Source organism: Nyctereutes procyonoides, unplaced genomic scaffold (assembly GCF_905146905.1).
Source record: "Nyctereutes procyonoides isolate TBG_1078 unplaced genomic scaffold, NYPRO_anot_genome, whole genome shotgun sequence".
Lineage (NCBI taxonomy): Eukaryota > Metazoa > Chordata > Mammalia > Carnivora > Canidae > Nyctereutes > Nyctereutes procyonoides.
The window spans coordinates 23,807,001-23,822,366 of NW_026575147.1; the positions used below are offsets into that span (position 1 = coordinate 23,807,001).

Sequence of the window (15,366 nt, forward strand, 5' to 3'; positions counted from 1 at the left end):
CATGCATGTTGTGGGAGTTCCCTCATCATGCTGTGGGCAAGCAGTACTTCCATGGCTACCTTTTGGTGGTAGGCTCGCTGGTCGAGAATATACATCGGAGTTCCACAGGGACACCAGGTACGGATTGTGTCACCTCGGGCACGTTTCCTTAACCTTGAGAAGTTTCCATGTTTCCTTTTCTTAAAAGGAAAATGAAAAAAAAAAAAAAAAAACAGCTTTTCAGAATGTTGTGAAAAGTAAGGGAGATTATTCGGGGAAAGTGCTTATCATAGTGCCTGATGCTTTGTAAGTGCTCAGAGAGTGTTAGCTATTTTGTTATTCTCCTACAAGGCGGCCTTTGCATGGTTCTGAAAGGAAATTGGCCTCCCAATAAGTTGAAGAGGGCTTACCTCCACAGCCCGGAGCTATATATTCAAAGGGTACCTAATCCCTCTTGCACAGGACAATTCTTCAGATGTGTGAGGGCAGCTTTCCTGTCCCTTGTAAATTATCTCTCAACTAATTTAAGTATCCCTGGTTTCGTCACCTATTCCTTATACTTTTCATGATCGGCAGGCCCCTCGCCATCTGGGTCACTGTCCTTTGTTCACACTTATCAATGCACTTCCAAAAATACGGCCTAGAGGAGCGAAGGCTTGGCTCCGAATCTGGTCTGAGTTGCCCAGGGTACAAATGGGACCTTTTTGCCCTCCATCTGGATGCTGCCGACGGTCAAAGCCTTCATCCGTGTCTGTCGGGTGTTTGTTAATTGGTTGATTTGGTGGCCAGTGACCAAGTAGAGACTCCTGATTTTCACACAGACCTCTCAAGTCTGTCATACATGCCAAGCTAATCTTTTGAACTAAGGCAGGAAGGATGTGCCTGTTCAGTTGCACTGTATTTATTTTGGCCCCAAATGTAGGTCAAAAATCTCTCTTTGGTTTCACTAATTGAAGAGCTGATGTGCTTCCATATTTAGAAGTCAAATAATGTAACAAGGTAAACCGTGAAGGCATCCCAGGCCACCTCCCCACCCCCAGACCCCACTCTCCCCACAGGGTAGTGACCAAAGGTCCAGTGTCTCACGTCCCCTCCTGGGGCTTCTCCACACAGGTACAAGCCAACACCTATGTGGGGTCTTGTGTATCACCTGCTTCCTACACAAATGGCAGCTGCCCAAAAGCTTTGCCTTTCTCACCTAAGAATGTGAGAGACCCTTTCAAATCTCCTGTTGTTTATCTGACACAGCTTGATGTCCACCCGATTTATGATATTTATACACAAAGTAAGCATGTCGTCAGGGTCTTCATCTGTGTTGCTGATAGAACCGTGGGGCACCCGGAGGCCTGTCACTGTGGACATGCCCATCCCTAAACCAACCCTGGCGTGCACAGTATTCCACTAGTTTCTGTGCCACTAAATGGGCTGGTTCTCAGCCCATTTTTCTCCTTCTTAGAGATAATGTGCAGTGTGTCAAATACCTCACTAAAGAGACAGGTACGCAGGAGCTTCTTGATTTATCCGTCTACAGCAGTGGTTCTCAACCAGAGATTTTCCCCGAGGGGACATTTGGCCACGTCTAGAGACATTCTCGATTGTCATACCTGAGTGTATTGAGAGTGGGGGTGCCACCACCGGCATCTAGAGGGTCGAAGGTACAAGATGCAGCTAAACAGCCTGCCCCACCAGCAAGCCCCTCTGTCTCCACCCACACACACAACAAAGAATCATCGGGTGTACATGTCAACGATACCAAGGTGGAGAAAGCCTGACGTGGGACCTTGCCAAAATGAAAACACTCTTACAGATTAACTTGGTCCTACCTGGGCTGAATTAATCTTGTTGGTTCCTAATAATCACCATTTTTCAAAAGTTACATGAATGTGCAACTTTTCTTTGGCAGGAGAGAATCCTCTGACTGAATGAAAAATCATCTAGACTCTCCGGTCCCTGGATTTGGGAAATGTTCCTCTTGTGGGGAAACAAGCTCCTCCGGGGTGCCCTGCTCCATGGAGGTAGCTCAGCGTGGGAGACGCCTTTCTAAGGTTTTCTCTCCTTTTTCCGGGTCTGCTCGCATTCCTGGAGAGGACTTCAGTTCTGGCCTCTCTCGCTGCAGTACCCTCCCCCCCGCCCTCCCTGGCCAGGGATGGCTCAGAATCTCCAGAAAGTGAGGGAGTCTTACAGAAATGTCACCTACAAGGGACAGATGCAGGAGAGTAGTTCCCCTCCCTCTTCATATGTGCCCATTTCCCACAGAGAGACGTGTCAGTGTCCTCAGATAGACATCACAAAGCCCTGGACAAATGGGAGGAGAAGAAAAGCACATCCCACATCACGTTAGACATCTGTCTAAAGAGAATTAAGCTGGAGCCTTAAAGAAGGAGCTGCTGGTGTCAGTGGAGCCCAGAGCCCTGGCTTCCCCTAGAAGACCGTGGTGACCAGGGCTCCCAGCCATGCATGGTCCATCTCCCTCTTCACTGAGCTCCCAGTGTATCCCAAATGCTATTAGGGTCCTCTTCATTCAGGGATAAATGAAATGCGGACCCAGCTCTGAAAGAGCTTGCAAGATGCAGTCTATGTGGTGGGAAGGCGTGAGCTTGGGACAGATCAGCATCCGAATCCCAGGGAGATGGTGAGGTTGTCCTAACCCAACACCGGGCTTAATGCCCGAAGTACCCACTTCTCTGTAAGAATGGGAATGGCCGTAGCGTGCTCCTGGGTGGACACACGAAGTGAGAGTGAGCTCGTGAGACACCCCTTGAACATGGTGAGAGGTCCATGCAGTAGCTATCGCTCAGTGCTCTGATATCCTTGTGCAGATTTTCAACACGGAATCTGATAAGCACCAAATAAAGGCACAAACGAAGGACGGCGGACACACAAAGGAAATGTCACTGAAGCAGTCAAAGCATTTTTGGTCAACGGTGAACTTGGAGTTGTTGCCAGGCTGGGCTTGGAATCAGTCCCTGCCCGGTCACTCAGTAGCTGCATCGCTGCGGATGCTTCGTGCCTCGCCGTCGACCTCTGTGTTCCTGCCTGTAAAACAGAGATGACAGGACCCGCCCAGAGAGCAGGATATTAAGTCCGTGGTTATTGAGAGTCCGCGGTGGAGCTTCAATCAGGGAGACTTCTCGAAATAGGTGGCATTTGAGCCCAGCCCTGAGGGGTGAGGAAGGCGTTCATAAGGGCAAAAACGGACCAAGAGCTAAGAAAGCAGGGAATCCCGAATTTTCCTGGAAGTGTCCAAGAACTCAGAGCAGGAGTTCTGGGTATCGGACGGACATCGGTGCAGGGGTGGCGTCTCTGAGCCTCCAGGTCTTCGTCTGCCAACAGAGGCGAGACTTTGGGGACATAGTGCATGAGAGCACCTGGCTGGGCAGTCACTGGTGGCCCACGGCTGGGCTCTTTCCTTGGCGCTGGAAGGTCAGGTAGGCTTGCTGCCGTCAGACCAGTTGTCTGGGCACAGGAAGCCATTACCAGCTTTTGAGAGAAGTGACATGATCTAAACTATTCCAGGCTAACACTTGGCAAGCGTGGAGGGAGGACGGTGAGGAGGGCACCTAGAAGCGAGGAGACCCGTTGGCCCAGAGACCTGGGCTACTGCTCAGGTCTTATCCTTCCTTTGCTGCGGACGTTGTGGCAGCCAACAGAGACTCAGGGGGCCCAGGCCACAGCCGGCCTGAGCCCAGACCCAGAGGGGAGTTTGCAGCTCTGTCCGCCCCCTGGACTCTTCCACCCCCCTCACCAGCTCCCCATGACAGCTGCGGCTCCCACCCCCGTCCCTGTTTGGAGCAGTGATTAATACAGGTTTAAAATAATCTTTGTCTTCTCCCTTTGTCCGCCCCCAGCACAGCCGCCACTCGCCTCCCATCCCCCACTCCACCGGCTGCACCCCAGACACCAGCCTCTGGGCAGCTTGGAAGGGTCCTGCCTGCCACCCTCTGTACTCCAGACCCAGAGCAGATACCAGAGCTTCACCTGCAGACCCTTTGTTGGCTCGGGACCCCTAAGCGATGTGCTTTGCAAGGGTGCTGGGCCGGGACGGGGAGACACTGGCAAGACACGATCTGTCCTTGCTGACACTGACCTCCAGGAGCCCAGCAACCCTGCCTGGCAGATGCACAAACTGGTTGCAGAAGGCTCGGCATCACTCCAGTGTGGAGTGCTAGTCAGTTCTTCTAAGCTTAGGCAGGGCACCTCCTGCCTCAGTTTCCCCATTGGTCCTCCAGCTTTTCTTTTCCTTCCCAAAGAACCTTTTTTTTTTCATTTATTCATGGATACTTGTCAGTGGAGGGCACAGGTAATGTCATCTCATTAAACCGATGAAGAAAAGCAAAGCTCAAAGAGGACAGGTAGCTTCCCCTAAGGTCAGAGATGGAAGCAGAGGGCAGGGGATGGTTCCAAACGCAGCAGCTGTCTACCCTGGAGAGGCCACCTGCCTTCCTCCATTCAGAGCTGCTGGGTCTCCATTCATATCTCCTCAGTACACGGGGCACTAGTTACGCTCCTTGCTCTCCTCCTCTGCCTGGAATAAAGTCCACATGGTCTGAAACTTAGCAGACGGGAGCCCCTTCCGAGCTATGTGACACCGAGGCCAGCATGGTGCTGCTGTCCGGCCCAAGCCCTGTGTGTGAAGATTCAGGGAAGGACTTGTGGATATGGATAAGGTAAACAGGACAATGGGTCAGATGGGAATCACTAAGATGTGGAGTTACAGGGTAAGGTAGCTCAAAGGAATGCAAAGATAGGGAGCGCACCTCCCATTCTTTTACAGAGAAGGAAAGGGAGGCCCAGAGAGGGGGAGGTGGCACCCAGAGCCACACAGCCTCGCTCACTGGGCTCACTGCCCTGCCCATCCCAGAGGCTGCCCTGGCCTGCCCCTCTGTTGCACGAGATGTAGGTGCTGCTGCCAGAGCCTTTCCCTCCTGGTGTCCTTGGAGGTGACAAGGCATAAAGAATTTGTTCCCCGCACCCAGCCCCCTGCGCACAGTAGCCAGAGTCGGGGAGAGGAGGGGTGTGGTTAGGAAAGAAGGTCACATGTCAGGTGATAGGGGACACCGCCCCAGAGTCACACCTAAGAAGTGGGAGGAGCAAAGCCATGGGGAGGCGGCTGGTGGAGCATGAGCAGTGCCACGTTGGGCAGGAGCTCGCTTGGTTGCTGGGCTGGACTGTGCACCCAAGAACACTAGAGGCACTTTCTCCACTCAGTATGCTGGGAGAGAGCCCATGAGCTCACGCCCGTGCCCAGAGTTGACAAATGCCAAGTTAATCCCAGATTGCTCGCTTGGGATTAAAAAAAAAGATGGAGGTGGGGACATGTGTCACTTTGGGTAGGAAAGGGAGACAGGAGTGTGTTTGATGGCCTGGATGGAGTCCGGCTAAATTTAATTTATTTAATGTTCTTGACAGAGACCTGGAGGGGGCCGTTCCTCTTTCTAAACAGTGACACATGGGGCTCTGGGGCTGGGAGACAGAGCTGCTTGCAGCTGCCTCTTAGAGGAAAAGCAAGGAGAGGGGCCCCATTAGGAGATGGAGCAGAAGATCCGGGAGCACAGGGTCAGTGCAGCCAGAGGCTGGGGGTGACGAGGCCTGGGCCAACCGAGAGCTTCCTTTATTAAAAAAATAACAGTTCATTCTTTACATTTGGAATAAAAACCTGTTGTAATTACCTAGCAGTGGGAAGGCAATTTCCAAGCAGCTTTATTGTTCTGCTCCCCAACCAAATGTGCAGCGAAACATCCACCCGGGAATAGCAGGAGCGAAGACACACGGCAGTAACTATGATATTTAAATGTTTCCACAGTAGAAATTTCAATAAGGTTTAAATGAGCCATAAGTTGATTTCTCTCCGGATTATTTTTTTCCCTTCTCCTCCTTATTACTTAAGGCGTTGTGCTCCTGCACGGTACTTATGTGGCACTAGCAAAGACGTCCTAGCAGGAAACTTCAAAATGTTAGGTTACCATTCGGAGTGCCCCTCTCCTAATCCATGCTCCTAATCCAGAGGCGATGGGCACCTTCCTTCCACCCAAGACCCCAGCTGGGTGAGCCCAATTCCACGGGGTATTACCTTAGAGCCCTAGAGGTGCCAGCCGCCCAGGCTGGCTGAACTCTGCTCAGAACCCCATCAGTCACACCTCCTGGTGTAGAAGCTGCCAATTCATAATCCACTGAGAGTAAATAAGCCTCTGTAACTCACTTTATAAGTCCTCGATGATCAAGACCGTGTCTAGTATGCCCCTGCCGAGTCTAGGTTGGGTTGCCATCCTAGCAGTGGGTAATGCCTGAAATCGGAATGTTTCTCATCTCTCTATTTTTGGCATATGTGTAAATTCCTTAAATACCAGGCAAGTTCTAGGCTTAAAGGGGGATATGAAGAAGAGCGAACTATTCAACCAACCTCTACATATGCCATAATGGCTAAAATGTGTACAGCGCTACTACAGGACAGCCACTGTGCAACATTGTCCACATGCACACACATACATATACATTAGTTCATTTGATCCTCACAACAACCCTAAGAGTGGTTACCACTATCATCAGCCTATTTCTTAGATGAGGAAAGCTGAGGTATAAGGATCTTAAGTAACTTGCCCAAGATCTCCTAGGTGGTCAGTCTCAGAGTTGGGATAGCCCCAGACGGTCGAGCCCAAGCCCAGTGCTGAGCCTCTCTACCATGCTGCCTCTCCAGCCTACCCCTGGAGTCGCCTACTCAAGTCTTCATTGCAGAAACATTGACTTGCCTTAGAATGAAAGTATTTGAGATCTTCTGGGTGAGCCAACCCTGGAATAAATGAGTGGGCAAGCCTGTGGTGATACTTTCCTCTGAGACTTTGAGGGGCTACAGAGACTACGTGTCTGGATAAGAGCCCCTCCTCCTGGTGGCACAAAACTAGCAAAGACAGCACCTGTTGAAGGCAATCATTGTCTTCTCCAGACTTCTACTTACAACTGGACACCAAAGCAGGCTTCTCTCTACAAGGCTGAGATAAAGCATGTCCAAACTTTCACACCATATGGTTCCTTTCAGCCCTTGCAGCACACACAGAGCTGGGAAAGAATGAAGAGCTCTGAGCACGGGCTTTAATTTCAAGCTTTGAAAACCAGGCCATATCTAGGAATATTTGGCTGGAAAAGTGCCTTCATGCTGAGTTTTCTGCTCCAGGCTGCATTTCTGGGGCCATTAGGGTAATCCCTAGAAGCTGAGAGGCAAGAATGTAAATGCATTGAGTCAAAACCATCCTTTGCACTCCGAAATCCGAAATCCGACCCACCAAGCTCCAAGCCAGGTCCCCACCAATGAATATTTACTCAGGATTTTCCAGAGACCCAAAACCAATAGGATATATATAGATATCTTATAAGGAGTCGGCTCATACAGTTATGGAGGCTGCGAGTCCCAAAACCTGCAGTCTTCAAGCTGAAAGCCCAGAAGAGCTGAAGTCTGAGTCTGAAGGCCTGAGGATCAGGAGAGTTAACCGTAAGCTCAAGAAGAGCCGATGTTTTGGTTCAAGTCTGAAGGCCCAATTCAAATAGGCAGGAAGAGTTTTCCTATAATTTGCAGGAGGGTAGCCCTTTTATTCTATTCAAGTCTTCAACTGATTGGGTAAGGGCAATCACCTTGGGCAGAGGGTGGGGGGTGTGCGGTGCAATCTGCTTTCTCAGTCTGCCATTCAGAGGTGACTCTCATCCAAAAATACTTTCATAGACCCACCCAGAATAACGTTTGACCAAGGGTCTGGGCACCTCCTGCCCCAGTCAAGTTGACACATAAAATTATCCTGGGTGTAGTCAGTCCCTCATTCTCTACCCCTTGCCGTCCAACTGATGTTCTAGGAAGCAGGAATGTGGGGGGAGTGCTTGGAGCATCCCATTGGCTCCCCTAATGACACTGTTCTTTCAGTTGGCTTCCTGCCTCTGTTGTGTTTGGCAGCCAGCTGTGCAGGTTCAAGCTCCAGCCCGTAACTGTGGGAGTGCCTCTCTCCACCTCTTACCCCCTTCCCTTCCTCCCCAGACACCACACTACCAGGATCAATGGAGCAGAGTTGCCAGGGATGGGGGAAGCATCCACATGTGGGTTCTGCCTGGGGTGTCAGCCCTGCACACCCTGGACAAGAGGGAGCTAAAGTTGAAGCAGAGTTCCCATGTCTCCCCTTGGCTCCATGATCGAGCTTGTGCTGACTAGAAGGCCTGGGTCTTACTGGACATCGTAAGGCCATATTGTGTCTGGCAGGAGGGAAGCGCACTCACACTCTGGGCTCAGGAAAGAGACAGGAAGAGGTTTCTTGTACATGCATCTCCACCTGCTAGGCTGAAGGTTGGCGGCAAGCCAGAGGAGATAAGACCGACTTCTCTTTCCAGTAACCCGTGATGGCAATGAGGTTCATCTGGGGGCTCCTGGCACAGGCACACCTCATCGTGCCTCTCCCAGCTGCGTGACCTAGGGCAAGTCCTTTCAACCGGCCATGTCTTCGCTTCCTCGTTTGAAAAAATGAGAAGAATACTCCATATTCTTACTCCATAGCATTGTTCTTGTGAAGACTAGATGAATTTGTGTGTATTTAAATGGCTTTTCAAAATGCCTGGCACACGGTAAGGCCTCCCCAGGATGTTAGCAATTATTAATATCCAGCAGCCTCCTTTTGCTTCCTGAGATTCGGGGATGCAGTTTTCTGCTCATGGAATACACACAGCCAATTTCAATTCCTCAGCTGCCCCCCACCCCCCGCCCACCCCACCACCAAATGAGGTGTGCTCTGGGGAAATGAGCTTACTCAAGAGGACGGCCCTTTGAATCATCAAAAGGATGATTCTTTCCCTCTGCCCTGAAGATGTGTCATGAGACTGGGAGGGTCCACGGCCATGAGCCTGGTGGTTTGCTGAGTACTGCACGACACGCTCCGCTATCACACAGCTCCAGCATAGATAACTGGCAAATGGCTAGGGATCCCTGGTACACAAGGTAGAACCGTATCCGCTAACCCCTGATCCCGCGCTCCCTCCTTGGCACGGTCTTCCTTGGGTCTTCCTCACTCCCTTGGAGCACATCAAAAGCAAAGGCTCCTCTCCTTCCCTAAGGCAGCTCAGAGTCTTGTCCCTGCACCCCCATCCCCAGACCCCACCCCACTTTTAAAGTGTGTGCACCCAGATGGGTACCTAAGAACTGAGTGTATGGGGGCCCTGGTTTGATGGAGTTTCAAGCGTTTGGGAGGCAGGCAGATTTAAGACCCAGAGGATCCTCACCTTCTGCCCTCTGGAGATCACGGGTTCAGGAGTCTCTGCTCCTTTCCCGTGGTTTTGCTCTTCAGGGTTTCAGTTTCCTGTGGTCGGATATGGTCCAGAGGCAAGTGAGCATCCTTCTGATGCGTCATCCTCAGAAGTCAGTACTAGCCTCATCCTACATCACCATGCCCCTGTCATTCACCTCACCTCTCCTCACGTAGGTATTTTATCATCTCCCATTGTCACAAGGCGAAGGGTGACTATAGGACAATAAGATATTTTGAGAGAGAGACTGCATTCATATAATTTATTGTCCATTGTTATAATTGTCCTGTTCCATCCCGTTATTGTTGTTCATCTCTCACCATGCCCAGTTTATAAATTAAACTTTATTAAATGAAGACAACTGGTGAGTCCAGCACAGTCGGAACTTTTCTCAGTGCATCTGAATGACTGAGGGGACAAATGAAGAATAGGATCCTACAGATCAGGTGGATGTGGAGCTTTCCTCCCCGGAGATAGAAGGATGGTGAGGATCCTCCAGGGAGGCCTGGCTCTACATATGAGCCCGGGCCAGGGAGTGAGTTTCATCAACTTTATCTCCTCCCTCACTTCTGGGCATGAGACACAGAGTCACATCTTACTTCCTCTTTCTCTACAATTCCCTTTGCTCTTCTTCCTCCCCTTTCCTTGTCTTGTCTGCTTCGGGAACAGCATGGTCAAAAGAGGCAGAGCAAAATCTGTCTCTTCCCCACCCTCCAGGTGTCTGAAAATAGTCTCTAATCCCAAACCACTTTTCCCCGGCCTCAGAAGAAGTCCAGTTTTAGAGCAGAGTGAACCTGCCTGGTTTTGTTTCCCTTGGGTACAAAACAAGTCAGGAGCAGGAGTCCAGGCAATGGGTCACTCGGGAACATCAGCTCGGTGGATCTCACCTGTGGGCCGGCAACCTGGCCAAAGGATAAAGCAGCAGGCAGGCAAACCAGGAGCTGGTCGAGCAGTGCACTTCCTTGGTATGTGTGTTTTCGATCTTTGCTGCCATGTCCAGTGCCTACATCTGAGCCAAGGGGGCAGGGAAGCTCACCAGCCCTGTTTTCCTGCTCTCTCCGTGCACATCTATCAGCCACAGTTTCACGTGGAACGGGGCTGCGAGGAACTTCAAGACTGAGATTATTACATTTTGTACATTACGCTCCTGCCAGAGCTAAAAATACCCTCCTGTTGGTTGCTAAGTGCAGGTCTAATGGTTCTCCTTAGAGGAAAGAATGGGATTCTAGTTCCTCTGAATCCAAAGTCTCCATGTCCAGGGAAATGCAGATGTGGAAATTGCTGGAGCTGACCCTGGAGCACCCCTGGGGGAGGAGGATCGAGGGGCAGGCTGAGAGCTCACTCCCCTGAGCTCAGGGAATGTCTCCAGGGACTGGACCTGCAGAGATTGTGGGTCCCTGGGGGGAATACAGAAGGGACTGTGGCTTCCATGGGGACTTCTCCATGGTGTGCAGAGCACCTCCCTCTGGACTCTGGCTTTCTGAATTTCCATTCTTGGCAGTGTCACTCTTACTTGCACCCAAGAGCTAGTCCCCACAGGAGCACCGACAGTGTAGATACTTCAAAAGGGAAGAGATTGATTTAGGGAAATCCTGCAGGATCTTCCCAATAGCTGACCTGCCTTCCTGGAGACCTGGAAATGGGTCTAGTCTATTTCTTGCTTGATAAATTAGCACCAGACTCACCCAGCAGGCAGCCACTCGACGCTGCTGCCTCCTCTCACCTGGCACAATACTCCCTTGGACTACAGACAAAACATTGGTTTCTTTTTTAACCAATACATTAGAACTCCTAAATGCAAGGAGGATTTAGGATTTGGATTGAGCTCCCCTGAGAGGCTGTCTTGGGGATCCACACATTGTAGCTGTCACCAGCTCCTAAGCACCGCTTCCAAGCCCTTCCTTTGGAAGCATATCCCAGGCCACGACAGCCCTCATTACCCCTCTGGAACTGGACTGTCCTCTCAGGACACTTGGTTCCTGCTCTGGAGGCTGTTGTCATGATATCGTCCTCCTGATTCTCTTGGACATGGACATCCACATGAAGTTGCCTTTCCTGGCGCAGGCTGATGAAGGGCCCTGGAGGTGAGTGTGAGCAGTTGTTTGGGTGGCAAGGGAAGCTGGCCCGGAGCAAGGTGTTTGAAGCAATGTCTCAGCAGCTCACAATGGAGAGGCCCTGGGGGCTAGTTAGATGTCATTGTGCCCGTGTGACTGTTAGTGTCTGCCAAGCAGAGAGCTATGCGCTCAGAAGAAGGAAAGGTACATGTGTCATTGTTGGGGGTATCAGTTTTCTCTTGCTCATTTTGTTCAGGGGAGCACAGATGAGCTCACCCTTGCTTGGGCAATGCTCATAAATGCAAAGTTCATCCTTTCTTGGAAAAAAAAAAAGGAGGAGGAGGAAATGGGACAACAATTCTTTATGAGTAAGAACTATAAGATCGCACTTGACTCAAAGCACTTGGTTCTGAAATGTTTTCTGCTCTCCCTTAAAATCCATCCTCCTTTCCCCAGATGGAGCTCTGTCCCCTTGGTAGAAGACAGGCACTTTAAAGAATGGGCAAGAAGCTCCAAAGGCAATTCTCCCCCCCCAAAAAAGAACTTCCAGAGGAGTCTTCAGCAAAGCAGCAGCTCAGTCCCGAGGTGATTGTTTTGAAAGAACAACACACCTGAATATGTGTGTGTTCTCGGGTGTTTACCCTCATGGCTGGCATCGCCTTCTCATTGGTTCACTCTGACGGGGTGAGCAGTGGGGTGATTAATTCAAAACGGTGGGTAACCAAAAAGCTCACTGTTGTTTGACTTCAAATGTGGGATAGGATATGTAGATATTGTACATATCTTGCAGCATGTTTGCCGACCTAATTATGTTTTGCTTCCACCGGCATGGAAATGAGCTGGCTGGCTACGAGTGCACACCAATTAATGGCTGGGTCAGGCTGCTTGGAAGCTCTGTAGGTATGGGGAAAATCTCATAGGATTTCATATTTTCTACAGGCTGCTCACCCAGTGCGTAATCCACCTGGGTAAAATCGAGTGTTGGCTGCAATCGGATTCATTAGCAGCCCAAAAATTAAACCTGCCCCCTCATGCCCGCCCCCAGCCAGTCATTCTTCGTTCTCCCCTGCTTATGCCAGATATTTCGTGAATCTTGAGTACCAGAGGCTGCCAAGCAGGCAGCTTTGCCTCGGTGGCAAGGGGACTAATCTATATTCGCATATTAACCATACTTCCCGGTGCATTTCAATAACTTGGAAATGGGCATTTAGCAGCTGGGAAGGGGAAGGCATGGTAAGTGCTCAGAACAAGGCTATAATAAGCATCTGCTTAAAAGAGACCCTCTCCAGCCAGATGCCCGGGGCCTGATTGGGGCCCTGGGCTGAGGCTGCAGCTGCACATTAACATACACTTAGTCTGTCTTTCCAGGTGGAGGGAGCAGCATTTCATTCCCTGTAGAATGGATCTGACCCAAGCAGGCAGTCTCTTCTTCATAAAGTTGAATTTCCAAGCCAGATTCCATTCTGCCCACAGGCCCCTGCCCCCATGCAGGGCTACTGGGTTAAGACTCTTTCCTTGTGAAGTCTTCACACAGTGATTACCACCACCTGCCACACCACATGTGTCATGTCCCAAAGCCACGCTGGTACCTAGTCGAGCAGTGGCCAGGCTTGTAGGCCTGAGGAGAGCATGTGCCACCTGCCCTGGCCAGATGTGTCTCCTTGAGGCAATGTCTGTTCTTGCCTGGGGGTGCCCTCACCCCTTGCACCCCGACCCCAGCCCCAGCACACACACAAATCCCGGCAGACGACACTGTTCTTTCGATGCAGGACAGGCTGGGACACTGCACGAGGCGATGGTGTCAGTGGTGGATGTTCAGGACTGGACCAGCGTTCTCATCTGAAGCATCTTGAGGCCCTGGGAGCCAAGGAGGCATGAGCCAGAGCCCACTGAGGAAACTGATCCTTGGGGAGAGGTGGGGGGTGGCAGTGGAAACCTGGCACATCTTCAGGTCCAAAGGATCAGAGGCAGGAAAACATCAGGGCTGTAGGACCAGGAGCTGGGAGTTGAGACAAGCATCAAAGCAAAAGTAGTGCCTGACACTGTACCTGGCCCAGAGAAAGGCCCAGCTGTGTTTGTCAAAGGAATAAACAAGTGAATAGTAGGGGAAGAGGATTCACAGTGGTCATATCATTCTGAGAAGCATGGAGGCATCTGCCTTTGGTGAGTGTGTTCAGTGGGTACATGGGGCTGCACAGTCCCATGTTAAGAGCCTGACCTGCACCTGGTAATGATTTGCTGTCTCTGTCACAAGGATCCTAGCTCGGAGTTCACTCTCTACATGAGTAGATGGTGGATCGCCCAACACGAGGATTCCTTATGTCCATTGTCTCCCACCTGTATATCCTTTAGCTCACCCTAAAATTTTGCTCCCTAATCATAAAAAAATACCCTTCCCCCTTCAAAAAAAAAAAAAAAGCAGCAGCACTCCCCACAGCCCTCGTGTTTCTGTGCGTGTCTTTCTGGAAGAGTCTGCACACCAGCATTTCCCGCAGCGTGCCTTGTAGGACATCGTTCCATAGAATGATAATGGTAGGCAGCCTTGCAGGGCCAATAAATTCTGAAAACATTAATTAAACAAAATTAAACAAGTCTCTTCAGTGCCGTCCTCCTGGGTCTCATCTGCATTCCTAACGGGGGAAATGCCAAGTTTACTTGACCTCAGAGTCCTTCCCTGTGCCCTTCTTGAAGGACTAGGGTTCGGCTGAACCTGCTCTGGAAATCTAGCCTTTCCCTTTCTTCTTACTCTCCTCATTGCCCTGGGTCCCTGATCTGTAAAATAGGGTCATGAATAGGACTTACCTTGGAGAGTCATCACAGAGATCAAATGAATTAGTGCAGGTAATGTGTTTAGAAAGTGCCTGGCAATAAGCATCAAACACATGGCTCTATTGTTCTTAATTATTATCTTTGTGATGATTATGTTTGGCTTTTTAAAATTTATTTATTCATGAGAGACACAGAGAGAGGCAGAGACACAGGCAGAGGGAGAAGCAGGCTCCCCACGGGGAGCCCAATGTGGGACTGGATCCCAGGACCCTGGGATTACACTATGAGCCAAAGGCATATGCTCAACCACTAAGCCACTCAGGCTTCCCTATTTCTGGCTTTTTTAAATTCTGGCTCCGCCTTCACCACTTCGCCAAGCTCGCCCCCTGACAGTCACTGGTCACTCCTCAGCCCCCAGACCCAGCAGCGTCTCTTGTTTTTCTCCCATTGGCCTCTAGGCAACATCTGCTGTGCAGTCTCCCACTCCCTCATGCTTCACCCTTACTCCTTGGTCTTCTCTTCACCTCCTCTCTCCTCCCGCCCTTGTTGCTCCCCAAAGGCTTTTTGGTCTTCTGCTTCCTCATTTCCTCTACTTAATGAATGGAGGTCTTCCCCAAGAACAGTTCTTTGGCTTCTCCTGGCTCTTCTTCCACATTCTTGGCTTAGGAAACCCTTATCCAATGTCCAGGTGTCCTCTGCTAACCTTGGTGAAGGCAGGTGGTGCTCATCTCCCATCCCCAGCTTCTCTCCTGACCTGAACTCTGTGCTGTCCTCCTGTCAAGCCTTCATTCTGATGGCCCTTCCAACTCATTTTGTCCAGAGTTGCACTCACAGCTGGACCCCTTGGACTTTGCTCTTTCTTTCATGTTCCGCATTTCTCCTGGTGACACACTTGTCCTCTCTGCCAACCAAATTTGACACCCCCCACCCCACACCACCCACACCACCCCACCCCCGCCTCTTGCCAGGTCCTACCACTCATGGTACTGTCTGGCTGCAGACTCTTGTCTGCATTTTCTCTGCCTTTTCCGTAATTCACTCCTTGGCATTCTTTCACTGCCTTGGCCATCACAGCAACTTCTTAACTGATGCTTCAAACACAGGCCATTTGACACTGTGCTTCTGGAATCCTCTTCTAAAAGTCCATTCTCAGCATCCCCCATCCTGCTGGAAACATTCCATTGCTCCCTACCACCTACAGAACAAAGTTGAGACTCAGGTTCCTTTACAGTAGAGTATCGGCCATCTTTCTGATCTTACCCTCATGAGTGCCCCTCACAAAGCCATCTCGGCA

At 50.6% G+C, this 15,366-nt stretch overlaps 1 protein-coding gene across 2 annotated transcripts in view; it reads left to right on the plus strand.

The window, feature by feature from the left end:
• The window catches only part of KCND3 (potassium voltage-gated channel subfamily D member 3), a 190,474-nt gene that overhangs the window by 88,930 nt on the left and 86,178 nt on the right, over positions 1 to 15,366 (plus strand). The window lies entirely within an intron of this gene.